Source organism: Scyliorhinus torazame, chromosome 20 (genome assembly GCF_047496885.1).
Source record: "Scyliorhinus torazame isolate Kashiwa2021f chromosome 20, sScyTor2.1, whole genome shotgun sequence".
NCBI classification, from domain to species: Eukaryota; Metazoa; Chordata; class Chondrichthyes; order Carcharhiniformes; family Scyliorhinidae; genus Scyliorhinus; species Scyliorhinus torazame.
In genome coordinates, this window is record NC_092726.1 from 118,015,784 (window position 1) to 118,030,248 (window position 14,465).

A 14,465-nucleotide genomic window follows, 5' to 3' on the forward strand; every position below is an offset into this window, starting at 1 on the left:
TATTGTAAATCTTGTTACTGGTGCTGGTTCCAGTGGAACCCTTTCTGCTCACTCTCTCTGAACTCCTTCCTAATTTGGAGTCCTCTGTGAAATTGCTCTTTACCTTAAACTGATCTACAAATTACAATTCCAGTTCACTAATCCCCATATTTAACTGAAATCCTCCATCCCTGACAACACTCCATTAAATATCCAGCACGGTAGCTTGGTGGTTAGCACTGTTGCTTCACAGCCCCAGGATTCCAGGGTTCCAGTTCGATTCCCGGCTTGGGTCTCTGTCTGTGCGGAGTCTGCACGTTCTCCACGTGTCTGCGTGTGTTTCCTCCGGGTGCTCCGGTTTCCGCCCACAGTCCAAATATGTGAAATGTAGGTGGATTGGCCATGCTAAATTGCCCTCAGTGTCCAAAATTGCCCTTAGTGTTGGGTGGGGTTACTGGGTTATGGGGATGGGTGGAGGTGTGGTCCTTGGGTCGGGTGATCTTTCCAAGAGCCAGTGTAGACTCGATGGGCCGAATGGCCTCCTTCTGCACTGTAAATTCTATGAAATCCTTTGCTTTGTCTCCAAGACCCTCACATCCTTTTGTATATTTAGCGGCAGAACAAGATGCAATTCATCAGCTATGGTCCTCACTATAAACCTAGTTATAACTCTACAGGCTATTGGCAAAGTATTAGAAAGTGGGATTCAAATACTCAGGTGGTTGTTTTTGACCTGCCCAGTCCAGATGGGCCGAATGACCTCTCTGTGCTCTGGACCTCGATGACTCTATGATCCTAACATCCTTCTTTTAGGAGTCTCCGCCTCTATTGATCAAGTTAAATATCTTCTGAGGTTTTTCCAATCTTATCACAATGACCTTCCAGTGCAAAGTGTGGACATGTCCCCGCTCCCTTCCTGTACACTTTTTAAACTTGTCCCGTTTAGTTTATATTTCCTGTCCTCAGCCCTCCTCCCTAATGCATCACCCACACGACAGTGATTTAAATTTACTTTCCCCGTGACTCTCCCTTTCACAGATCTGGGAATATGCTGCTGAAGATTGCTGCTACCCTGCTCACTGTGTCATTGCTGAGTGACTGTCATTTGTGAATGTTGAAATTATTTCCATTGAAGCCTATTTCAGTGAATTGTATCTTGAAGAGCAATTGTCCTCATGTGGACCCCGAGTGAACATCAATGTCTCCTCCCCTCCTATCTGAATAACTATCATTCACCGCTTCTCTCTGCTTTCTGTTTCTTAGCCAGTATTAAATTCTCACTGTCACCGACCCTTTAATCCACGGCTTTGAGACTCGATAACAACTCTAATAAATGACATTTGACCACAATATGTCCCAGTATATAAATTCATATCAGTTCCCTCATTAATCCTCCAGTTATTTTGAAATATAACTGCAATAACAACATGCAATGTGATTTCCCACGAATATCGCAGTGTTTCTGGTCGCCTAACACCATTTCCTCACGAAGGAGCAATATTCCTGTTGTCCAGTCTGACCCTCTGGAAATGTCCTGGTGACTAACATTATCCTGACTGCTCTGTCACTCCAGGGTTCATCCCTCTCTCTCCTTTTTATAAACAGGCTGGGACAGTGAAAATGCCCCAGTCCGCTGGAACCACTCAGATATCAATGAGGATTGAGTATCAGGGTCAGTGTGTCCACTATTTCCACACTCCGTCCCTCAGTCACTGTCACACAGCCGATCCAGACCCGGCTAATCTTCTATTTCATTGTGATAGAAAAAGTATTGGATTGAAAGGGGTTAACTGAGCGTGTTTGTTTAGTGACTGTGATGAATGTCAGTCTCTATGGATCGATCCGTGTCACTGGAGGGGTTGTCTCTGCTATTAATAAGCGATTCCTTTCATTGTGTTATCCCAAACTGTCAGCGGGAGCGTCAATTCCAACACTGCCAGAGATCAGCGGCTCCAGAGAGAGCGAGATGAGGGAGCAGAATCTGGGAGCTATCCACAGGAACGATACAGCAATGGATCAGAATCTGGGAACTATCCACAGGAACGTTGCAGCAATGGATCAGAATCTGGGAACTACCCACAGGAACGTTACAGCAATGGATCAAAATCTGGGAACTATCCACAGGAACGTTCCAGCAATGGACAGGAGTTTATCCTGGGCTATTTACGATATGTATTCCCTGTATCCACCATACCGGATCCGCGCCGTAATGTTCATAATTCAAGTGGGTTACTATCCCCTCCTGGCTGTTGTCGGTGTCCCTGGTAAGTCTCCCTGTCCAGCTATTTATTGAATAAACCACTTTGAGTGTAATTTTGCTCTGGTCATTTGCATCTTGGAAAGATTGAATCCACGTCCTTCAGTTCAGAAGTTTGTAAGTTCACCAGGTCCAGGAGCAGAATGAGGCTATTTGGCCCCTCGCGTCTGCTCCGTCATTCGGTCTTGGCTGATCTCATCTTCGGCTTACCGCCGCCGTGCTGCCCATTATCCAAAATTCTCAACCCATTCCCAATTCAAAATCTATATAACTGCTCCTTAAATTTACTCATTGCCCCAGCATGCACCGCACTCTGGATAGCGAATTCCACAGGTTCACATCCCATTGGGAGAAGTAGTTTCTCCTCAGCTCTGTTTCACATTTGCTGCCTGTTATCCTGAGATTCTGACCTCTCGTTCTAGAACGCCACACATGAGAAAACATCCGCTCCACTTCCACTTCACCCACACCTTTTATCATCTTACAAACCACAATTTCACCTCTACTCCTTCTTAACAACTCTCTTCATAAGACAAAGCCCTCATCTCTGCGATCACTCTAGTCAACATCCATTGAACTGCCTCTAAAGGCACTCCATCTTTCCTCAAATCAGGGGCCAGATCTGTGCAATGCTCCAGGTGCGGTCTGACCAACATCTGGAATAGTGGGAATAACACTTCCTTACCTTGAGCTCTGTGCCTTTAGCTATAAATATCAACATCGATTCCAGTCACTGAGGTCATTCCCTATCCAGTGGCTCCACTCGCTCTCTGGTTAATATCGGAGGCTGTTCACAATACCTGCTCTCCCTTTGACAGTAAAGTTAGTATAGCCAGACGCTCTCTCCATTCCCAATCCTGCTCACTTGCCATCGCCACCCCTGCTTCATCTCAGCTGCAGAATAAATCATCATCTGCGTCTTTGTTAAATTCACACTCGACTAATCCAATGATATTCTGTCACACAATTTCTGAAACAAATCTTCATGAAGCGCAGCTCATCTCCAACCCTTCTGCCATATCCTCACCCGCACCCAATCCCAGTCGCCTGTCATCCCTGTGCTCACTGATGTTGATTGGTTCCCAGTCTGGGTCCTAAGCCTCACCCAATCCCAGTCACCTATCATCCCTGTGCTCACTGCTGTAGATTGGTTCCCAGTCTGGGTCCTAACCCTCACCCAATCCCAGTCACCTATCATCCCTGTGCTCACTGATGTAGATTGGTTCCCAGTCTGGGTCCTAACCCTCACCCAATCCCAGTCCCCTATCATCCCTGTGCTCACTGCTGTAGATTGGTTCCCAGTCTGGGTCCTAACCCTCACCCAATCCCAGTCACCTATCATCCCTGTGCTCACTGATGTAGATTGGTTCCCAGTCTGGGTCCTAAGCCTCACCCAATCCCAGTCTCCTATCATCCCTGTGCTCACTGCTGTAGATTGGTTCCCAGTCTGGGTCCTAACCCTCACCCAATCCCAGTCACCTATCATCCCTGTGCTCACTGCTGTAGATTGGTTCCCAGCCTGGGTCCTAACCCTCAGCCAATCCCAGTCTCCTATCATCACTGTGCTCAATGATGTAGATTGGTTCCCAGTCTGGGTCCTAACCCTCACCCAATCCCAGTCACCTATCATCCCTGTGCTCATTGCTGGAGATTGGTTCCCAGTCTGGGTCCTAACCCTCACCCAATCCCAGTCACCTATCATCCCTGTGCTCATTGCTGTAGATTGGTTCCCAGTCTGGGTCCTAACCCTCACCCAATCCCAGTCACCTATCATCCCTGTGCTCACTGATGTAGATTGGTTCCCAGTCTGGGTCCTAAGCCTCACCCAATCCCAGTCTCCTATCATCCCTGTGCTCACTGCTGTAGATTGGTTCCCAGCCTGGGTCCTAACCGTCACCTAATCACAGTCACCTATCATCCCTGTGCTCACTGATGTAGATTGGTTCCCAGTCTGGGTCCTAAGCCTCACCCAATCCCAGTCTCCTATCATTCCTGTGCTCACTGCTGTAGATTGGTTCCCAGCCTGGGTCCTAACCCTCACACAATCCCAGTCACCTGTCATCCCTGTGCTCACTGCTGTAGATTGGTTCCCAGCCTGGGTCCTAACCCTCACCTAATCACAGTCACCTATCATCCCTGTGCTCACTGCTGTAGATTGGTTCCCAGCCTGGGTCCTAACCCTCACCCAATCCCAGTCACCTATCATCCCTGTGCTCACTGATGTAGATTGGTTCCCAGCCTGGGTCCTAACCCTCACCCAATCCCAGTCACCTATCATCCCTGTGCTCACTGATGTAGATTGGTTCCCAGTCTGGGTCCTAACCCTCACCCAATCCCAGTCACCTATCATCCCTGTGCTCACTGCTGTAGATTGGTTCCCAGCCTGGGTCCTAACCCTCACCCAATCCCAGTCTCCTATCATCCCTGTGCTCACTGATGTAGATTGGTTCCCAGTCTGGGTCCTAACCCTCACCCAATCCCAGTCACCTATCATCCCTGTGCTCACTGCTGTAGATTGGTTCCCAGCCTGGGTCCTAACCCTCACCCAATCCCAGTCTCCTATCATCACTGTGCTCAATGATGTAGATTGGTTCCCAGTCTGGGTCCTAACCATCACCCAATCCCAGTCACCTATCATCCCTGTGCTCACTGATGTAGATTGGTTCCCAGTCTGGGTCCTAACCCTCACCCAATCCCAGTCACCTGTCATCCGTGTGCTCACTGCTGTAGATTGGTTGCCAGTCTGGGTACTAACCCGCACCCAATCCCAGTCCCCTATCATCCCTGTGCTCGCTGAGGTAGATTGGTTCCCAGTCTGGAAGCATCTCGCTATCTGAATTCTCATTCAGTCATTGAAATTCTCCACAGTCTCACTCATCAAATTAGACACTACCCATGTCCAATGACAATGAATGTGGAAATGAGTTATTTTTCATTACTTGTACAATTCAATTATTGGGAGGTGAGTGGAGATGCTGAGGATAGGTTTCTGCAGGTTGTGTTATTGGGAGGTGAGTGAAGACGCTGAGGATGGGTTTCTGCAGGTTGTGTTATTGGAAGGTAAGTGGAGATGCGGAGGATGGGTTTCTGCAGGTTGTGTTATTGGAAGGTTAGTGGAGATGTTGAGGATGGCTTTCTGCAGGTTGTGTTGGTGGAAGATTAGTGGAGATACTGAGGATGGGTTTCTGCAGGTTGTGTTGTTGGAAGATTAGTGAAAATGCTGAGGATGGGTTTCTGCAGGTTGTGTTAATGGGAGGTGAGTGGAGATGCTGAGGATGGGTTTCTGCAGGTTGTGTTATTGGGAGCTGAGTGAAGATGCTGAGGATAGTTTTCTGCAGGTTGTGATATTGGGAGGTGAGTGAAGATGCTGAGGATGGGCTTCAGTATGTTATGTTACTGGGAGGTTAGTGAAGATGCTGAGGATGGGGTCCTAACCCTCACCCAATCCCAGTCACCTGTCATCCCTGTGCTCACTGATGTAGATTGGTTCCCAGTCTGGGTCCTAACCCCCACCCAATCCCAGTCTCCTATCATCCCTGTGCTCACTGGTGTAGATTGGTTCCCAGTCTGGGTCCTAACCCGCACCCAATCCCAGTCACCTATCATCCCTGTGCTAGCTGATGTAGATTGGTTCCCAGTCTGGAAGCAACTCACTATCTGAATTATCATTCAGTCATTGAAATTCTCAACAGTATCACTCATCAAATTAGACACTACCCAAGTCCAATGACAATGAATGTGGAAATGAGTTATTTTTCATTACTTGTACAATCCAATTATTGGGAGGTGAGTGGAGATGTTGAGGATAGGTTTCTGCAGGTTGTGTTATTGGGATGTGAGTGAAGACGCTGAGGATGGGTTTCTGCAGGTTGTGTTATTGGGGGGTGAGTGAAGACGGTGAGGATGGGTTTCTGCAGGTTGTGTTATTGGAATATTAGTGAAGATGCTGAGGGTGAGTATCTGCAGGTTGTGTTATTGGGAGGTGAGTGACGATGCTGAGGATGGGTTTCTGCAGGTTGTGTTATTGGAAGGTGAGTGGAGATGCTGAGGATGGGTTTCTGCAGGTTGTGTTTATTGGTAGGTGAGTGAAGATGCTGAGGATGGGTTTCTGCAGGTTGTGTTATATGGAAGTGAGTGGAGATGCTGAGGATGGGTTTCTGCAGGTTGTGTTTATTGGTAGGTGAGTGAAGGTACTGAGGATGGGTTTCTGAAGGTTGTGTTATTGGAATATTAGTGAAGATGCTGAGGATGGGTTTCTGCAGGTTGTGTTATTGGGAGCTGAGTGAAGATGCTGAGGATGGTTTTCTGCAGGTTGTGATATTGGGAGGTGAGTGAAGATGCTGAGGATGGGTTTCTGCAGGTTGCGTTATTCGAAGGTTAGTGAAGATGCTGAGGATTGGTTTCTGCACGTTGTGTTATTGGGAGGTGAGTGAAGATGCTGAGGATGGTTTTCTGCAGGTTGTGATATTGGAAGGTTAGTGAAGATGCTGAGGATTGGTTTCTGCAGGTTGTGTTATTGGGAGGTGACTGAAGATGCTGAGGATGGGCTTCTATAGATTATGTTGTTGCTGAGTGAGTGGAGAGGCAGAGGATGGGTTTCTGCAGGTTGGGTTATTGGGGGGTGGTGGGTGAGTGGAAATGCTGAGGATGGGTTTCTGCAGGTTGTGTTATTGGAATGTTCGTGAAGGTGCTGAGGATGGGTTTCTGCAGGTTGTGTTATTGGGAAGTGAGTGGAGATGCAGAGGATGGGTTTCTGCAGGTTCTGATATTGGGAGGTGAGTGAAGATGCTGAGGATGGGTTTCTGAAGGTTGTGTTATTGGAATATTAGTGGAGATGCTGAAGATGGGTTTCTGCAGGTTGTGTTCTTGGGAGCTGAGTGAAGATGTTGAGGATGGTTTTCTGCAGGTTGTGATATTGGGAGGTGAGTGAAGATGCTGAGGATGGGTTTCTTCAGGTTGTGTTATTCGAATGTTAGTGAAGATGCTGAGGATTGGTTTGTGCAGGTTGTGTTATTCGGAGGTGAGTAAAGATGCTGAGGATGGGTTTCTATAGATTGTGTTGTTGCTTAGTGAGTGGAGATGCTGAGGATGGGTTTCTGCAGGTTGGGTTATTTGGGGGTGGTGGGTGAGTGGAGATGCTGAGGATGGGTTTCTGCAGGTTATGTTATTGGGAGGTGAGTGACGATGCCGAGGATGGTTTTCTGCAGGTTGTGTTATTGGGAAGTGAGTGGAGATGCTGAGGATGGGTTTCTGCAGGTTGTGTTATTGGGAGGGGTGTGACGATGCCGAGGATGGTTTTCTGCAGGTTGTGTTATTGGGAAGTGAGTGGAGATGCTGAGGATGGGTTTCTGCAGGTTGTGTTATTGGGAGGGGATTGACGATGCCGAGGATGTTTTTCTGCAGGTTGTGTTATTGGGAAGTGAGTGGAGATGCTGAGGATGGGTTTCTGCAGGTTGTGTTATTGGGAGGCGAGTGACGATGCTGAGGATGGTTTTCTGCAGGTTGTGTTATTGGGAAGCGAGTGGAGATGCTGAGGATGGGTTTCTGTAAGTTGTGTTTATTAGAATATTAGTGAAGATGCTGAGGATGGGTTTCTGCAGTTTGTGATATTGGGAGGTGAGTGAAGATGCTGAGGTTGGGCCTCTGCAGGTTGTGTCATTGGGAGGTTGGTAGAGATGCTGAGGATGGGTTTGTGCAGGTTGTGTTATTGGGAGGTGAGTCGAGATGCTGAGGATGGGTTTGTGCAGGTTGTGTTTTTGGGAGGTGAGTGGAGATGCTGAGGATGGGTTTCTGCAGGTTGTGTTATTGGGAGTTGAGTGGCGATCCTGAGGCCGGGTTTCTGCAGGTTCTGTTACTGGAAGGATAATCAAGATGCTGAGGATGGGTTTCTGCAGGTTGTGTTATTGGGAGGTGAGTGGAGATGCTGAGGATGGGTTTCTGCAGGTTGTGTTATTGGGTGGTGAGTGGAGTTGCTGAGGATGGGTGTCTGCAGGTTGTGTTATTGGGAGGTGAGTGGAGATGCTGAGGATGGGTTTCTGCAGTTTGTGTTGTTGGGAGGTGAGTGAACATGCTGAGGATGAGTTTCTGCAGGTTGTGTTATTGGGTGGGGAGTGGAGTTGCTGAGGATGGGGGTCTGCAGGTTGTGTTATTGGGAGGTGAGTGGAGATGCCGTGGATGGGTTTCTGCAGGTTGTGTTATTGGGAGTTGAGTGGCGATCCTGAGGCTGGGTTTCTGCAGGTTCTGTTACTGGAAGGATAATCAAGATGCTGAGGATGGGCTTCTGCAGGTTGTGTTATTGGGAGGTGAGTGGAGATGCTGAGGATGGGTTTCTGCAGGTTGTGTTATTGGGTGGTGAGTGGAGTTGCTGAGGATGGGTGTCTGCAGGTTGTGTTTTTGGGAGGTGAGTGGAGATGCTGAGGATGGGTTTCTGCAGTTTGTGTTGTTGGGAGGTGAGTGGAGTATCTGAGGATGGGTTTCTGCAGGTTGTGTTATTGGGAGGTGAGTGGAGATGCTGAGGATGGGTTTCTGCAGGTTGTGTTATTGGGAGGTGAGTGGAGATGCTGAGGATGGGTTTCTGCAGGTTGTGTTATTGGGGGGGGGGCTGAGTGAAGGTGCTGAGGATGGGTTTCTGCAGTTTGTGTTATTCGGAGGTGAGTGGAGATGCTGAGGATGGGTTGCTTCAGGTTGTGTTATTGGGAGGTGAGTGGAGATACTCAGGATGGGTTTCTGCAGGTTGTGTTATTGGCAGGTTAGCGAATATGCTCAGGACGGGTTTCTGCAGGTTGTGTAATTGGAAGGTGAGTGAAGATGCCGTGGATGGGTTTCTGCATGTTTTGTTATTGGAAGGTGAGTGAAAATGCTGAATATGTGTTTCTGCAGGTTGTGTTATTGGGAGTTGAGTGGAGATGCTGAGGCTGGGATTCTGCAGGTTATGTTATTGGAAGGTCAGTGAAGATGCTGAGGATGGGTTTCTGCAGGTTGTGTTATTGGGAGGTGAGTGGAAATGCTGAGGATTGATTTCTGCAGTTTGTGTTACTTAGAGGTTAGTGGAGATGCTGAGGATGGGTTTCTGCAGATTGTATTATTGGGAGGAGAGTGAAGATGCTGAGGATGGGTTTCTGCAGGTTGTGTTATTGGGAGGTTTATGATGATGCTGAGGATTGGTTTCTGCAGGTTTTGTTATTGGGGGTTGAGAGGACATGCTGTGGATGGTTTTCTGCAGGTTTTGTTATTGGAAGGTTAGTGAAGATACTGAGGATGGGTTTCTGCAGGTTCTGTTATTGGGAGTGGAGTGGAGATACTGAGGGTGGGTTTCTGCAGGTTGTGTTATTGGGTGGTGAGTGGAGATGCTGCAGATGGGTTTCTGCAGGTTGTGTTATTCGAAGGTTAGTGAAGATACTGTGGGTGCATTTCTGCCGGTTGTGTTATTGGGAGGTGAGTGGAGTTGCTGAGGATGGGTTACAGCAGGTTGTGTTATTGTGTGGTGAGTGGAGATGCTGAGGATGGGTTTCTGCAGCTTGTATTATTTGGGGGAGTGAGTGGAGATGCTGAGGATGGGTTTCTCCAGGTTGTGTTATTTAGAGGTGAGTGGAGATGCTGAGGATGGGTTTCTGCAGGTGGTGTTATTGGGAGGTGAGTGAAGATGCTGAGGATGGGTGTCTGCAGGGTCTGTTATTTGGGGGTGAGTGAAGATGCTGAGGATGGGTTTCTGCAGGTTGTATTATTGGGAGGAGAGTGAAGAGGCTGAGGATGTGTTTCTGCAGGTTGCGTTATTCGGAGTTGAGTGGAGATGCTGAGGATGGGTGTCTGCTGGTTGTGTTATTGGGAGGTGAGTGAAAATGCTGTGGTAGTGTTTCTGCAGGTTGCGTTATTGGGAGTTGAGTGGAGATGCTGAGGATCGTTTCTGCAGTTTTTGTTATTAGAAGGTTAGTGAAGATGCTGAGGATGAGTTTCTGCAGGCTGTGTTATTGGGAGTTTAGTTAAAATGCTGACGATGGGTTCCTGCAGGTTGTGTTATTCGAAGGTGACTGAAGATGCTGAGGACGGGGTTTTGCAGGTTGTGTTATTGGGAGGTGAGTGAAGATGCTGAGGATGGGTTTTTGCATGTTGTGTTATTGGGGGGGGGTGAGTGAAGGTGCTGAGGATGGGTTTCTGTAGGTTGTGTTATTGGGGGAGAGTGGTGAGAGAAGTTGCTGAGGATGGGACTCTGCAAGTTGTGTTATTGGGAGGTGAGTGGAGATGCTGTGAATGGGCTTCTGCAGGTTGTGTTTTTGGGAGGTGATTGAAGATGCTGTGGATGGGCTTCTGCAGGTTGTGTTATTGGGAGGTGAGTGTAGATGCTGTGGATGGGTTTCTGCAGGTTGTGGTATTGGGGGGTGAGAGAAGATCCGGAGGATGGGTTTCTGCAGATTTTGTAATTGGGATGTGAGTGGAGATGCTGAGGATGGGTTTCTGCAGGTTGTGTTTTTGGGAGGTGAGTGGAGATACTGAGGATGGGTTTCTGCAGGTTGTGTTATTGGAAGGTGAGTGAAGATGCTGAGGATGGTTTTCTGAAGCTTGTGTTATTGGGAGGTGAGTGGAGATGCTGAGGATGGGTTTCTTCAGGTTGTGATATTGGGTGGGGGAGTGAAGGTGCTGAGGATGGGTTTCTGCAGCTTGTGTTATTGGGAGTTGAGTGGAGATGCTGAGAATGGGTTTCTGCAGGCTGTGTTATTGGGAGTTTAGTGAAAATGGTGACGATGGGTTCCTGCAGGTTGCGTTATTCGAAGGTGACTGAAGATGCTGAGGACGGGGTTTTGCAGGTTGTGTTATTGGGAGGTGAGTGAAGATGCTGAGGATGGGTTTCTGCAGGTTGTGTTATGGGGGGGGGGTGAGTGAAAGTGCTGAGGATGGGTTTCTGGAGGTTGTGTTATTGGGGAAGAGGGGTGAGTTAAGTTGCTTTGGATGGGACTCTGCAAGTTGTGTTATTGGGAGGTGAGTGGAGATGCTGTGGATGGGTCTCTGCAGGTTGTGTTATTGGGAGGTGAGTGAAGATGCTGAGGATGGGTTTCTGCAGGTTGTGTTATTGGGAGGTGAGTGAAGATGCTGAGGATGGGTTTCTGCAGGTTGTGTTATGGGGGGGGGTGAGTGAAGGTGCTGAGGATGGGTTTCTGCAGGTTGTGTTATTGGGGAAGAGGGGTGAGTTAAGTTGCTTTGGATGGGACTCTGCAAGTTGTGTTATTGGGAGGTGAGTGAAGTTGCTGAGGATGGGACTCTGCAAGTTGTGTTATTGGGAGGTGAGTGGAGATGCTGAGGATGGGCTTCTGCAGGTTGTGTTATTGGGAGGTGAGTGGAGATGCTGAGGATGGGTTTCTGCAGATTTTGTAATTGGGATGTGAGTGGAGATGCTGAGGATGGGTGTCAGCAGGTTGTGTTATTGGGAGGTGAGTGGAGATGCTGAGGATGGGCTTCTGCAGGTTGAGCTATTGGGGGTTGAGTGGAGATGCTGTGGATGGTTTTCTGCAGGTTTTGTTACTGGAAGGTTAGTGAAGATACTGAGGGTGGGTTTCTGCAGGTTGTGTTATGGGGAGGTTAGTGAAGATACTGAGGGTGGGTTTCTGCAGGTTGTGTTATTGGGTGGTGAGTGGAGATGCTGCAGATGGGTTTCTGCAGTTTGTGCTATTGGTGGGGGGGGGGGGTGAGTGGAGATGCTGAGGATGGGTGTAAGCAGGTTGTGGTATTCGAAGTTTAGTGAAGATACTGAGGGTGGATTTCTGCCGGTTGTTTTACTGGGCGGGAAGTGGAGATGCTGAGGATGGGTTTCTGCAGGTTGTGTTATTTGGGGGGGTGAGTGGAGATGCTGAGGATGGGTTTCTCCAGATTATGTTGCTGGGAAGTGAGTAGATATGCTGAGGATGGGTTTCTGCAGGTTCTATTATTGGGCGGGGAGGGGGGGGGTGAGTGGATATGCTGAGGATGGGTTTCTGCAGGTTGTGTTATTTAGAGGTGAGTGAAGATGCTGAGGATGGGTTTCAGCAGGTTGTGTTATTGGGAGTTGAGTGAAGATGCTGAGGATGGGTTTCTGCAGGTTGTGTTATTGGGAAGAGATTGGAGATTCTGAGGATGGGTGTCTGCAGGTTGTGTTATTGGGAGCTGAGTGAAAATGCTAAGGATGTGTTTCTGCAGTTTGCGTTATTGGCAGTTGAGTGGAGATGCTGAGGATTGGTTTCGGCAGTTTTAGTTATTGGAAGGTTAGGGAAGATGCTGAGGATGGGTTTCAGCAGGTTTTGTTATTGGGAGGTGAGTGAAGATGCTGAGGATGGGTTTCAGCAGGTTTTGTTATTGTGAGGTGAGTGAAGATGCTGAGGATGGGTTCCTGCAGGTTGTGTTCTTGGGAGGTGAGTGAAGATGCTGAGGATGGGTGTCTGCAGGTTGTGTTATTGGGAGGTGAGTGAAAATGCTAAGGATGTGTTTCTGCAGTTTGCGTTATTGGCAGTTGAGTGGAGATGCTGAGGATGGGTTTCTGCAGGTTTTGTTATTGGGAGGTGAGTGAAGATGCTGAGGATGGGTTTCAGCAGGTTTTGTTATTGTGAGGTGAGTGAAGATGCTGAGGATGGGTTCCTGCAGGTTGTGTTCTTGGGAGGTGAGTGAAGATGCTGAGGATGGGTGTCTGCAGGTTGTGTTATTGGGAGCTGAGTGAAAATGCTAAGGATGTGTTTCTGCAGTTTGCGTTATTGGCAGTTGAGTGGAGATGCTGAGGATGGGTTTCTGCAGTTTTAGTTATTGGAAGGTTAGTGAAGATGCTGAGGCTGCGTTATTGGGGGGGGGGTGAACGAAGGTGCTATGGATGGGTTTCTGCAAGTTGTGTTATTGGGGGGGTGAGTAAAAACGCTGAGGATCGGTTTCTGCAGTTTGTGTTACTGAGAGGTTAGTGGAGATGCTGAGGATGTGTTTCTGCAGGTTGTATTATTGGGAGGAGAGTGAAGATGCTGAGGATGGGTTTCTGCAGGTTGTGTTATTTGAAGGTGTGTGAAAATGCTGAGGATGGGTTTCTTCAGGTTGTGTTATTGGGAGGTTTACGATGATGCTATTGATTGGTTTCTGCAGGTTGTGTTATTGGGAGGTGAGTGTAGATGCTTTGGATGGGTTTCTGCAGGTTGTGTTACTGGGAGGTGGGTGGCGATACTGAGGATGTGTTTCTGCAGGTTCTGTTCTTGGAATGTTAGTGAAAATGCTGAGAATGGATTTCTGCAGGTTGAGTTATTGGGGGTTGAGTGTAGATGCTGTGGATGGTTTTCTGCAGCTTTTTTACTGGAAGGTTAGTGAAGATACTGAGGGTGGGTTTCTGCAGGTTGTGTTATTTGGGGGAGTGAGTGGAGATGCTGAGGATGGGTTTCTGCAGGTAGTATTATTGGAAAGTTAGCGAATATGCTCAGGATGGGTTTCTGCAGGTTGTGTTATTGGGAGGTGAGACAAGATGCTGAGGATGGGTTTCTGCAGGTTGTGTTATTGGGGGTGGGGGTGAGTGAAGGTGCTGCGGATGGGACTCTGCAAATAGTGTTATTGGTATGTGAGTGGAGATGCTGAGGATGCGTTTCTGCAGGTTGTGTTATTGGGAGGTTAGTGAAGATGCTGAGGATGGGTTTCTGCAGGTTGCGTTATTCGAAGGTGAGTGAAGATGCTGAGGATGGGTTTGTGCAGGTTGTGTTATTGGGAGGTGAGTGGAGACGCTGAGGATAGGTTTCTGCAGGTTGTGTTATTGGGAGGTGAGTGGAGATGCTGAGGATGGGGTTCTGCAGATTTTGTTATTGGGAGGTGAGTGGAGATGCTGAGGATGGGTTTCTGCAGGTTGTGTGATTGGGAGGTGAGTGGAGATACTGAGGGTGGGTTTCTGCAGGTTGTGTTATTTGGGGGAGTGAGTGGAAATGCTGAGGATGGGTTTCTGCAGGTAGTATTATTGGAAAGTTAGCGAATATGCTCAGGATGGCTTTCTGCAGGTTGTGTTATTGGGAGGTGAGACAAGATGCTGAGGATGGGTTTCTGCAGGTTGTGTTAATTTGCGGTCAGTGAAGGATACTGAGGATTGGTTTCTGCAGGTTGTGTTATTGGGACGTGAGTGAAGATCCTGAGGATGGGTTTCTGAAGGTCGTGTTATTGGGAGGCGATTTAAGATTCTGAGGATGGGTTTCTGCAGGTTGTGTTATTGGGAATTTAATGGTGATGCTGAGGATGGGTTTCTGCAGGTGGTGTG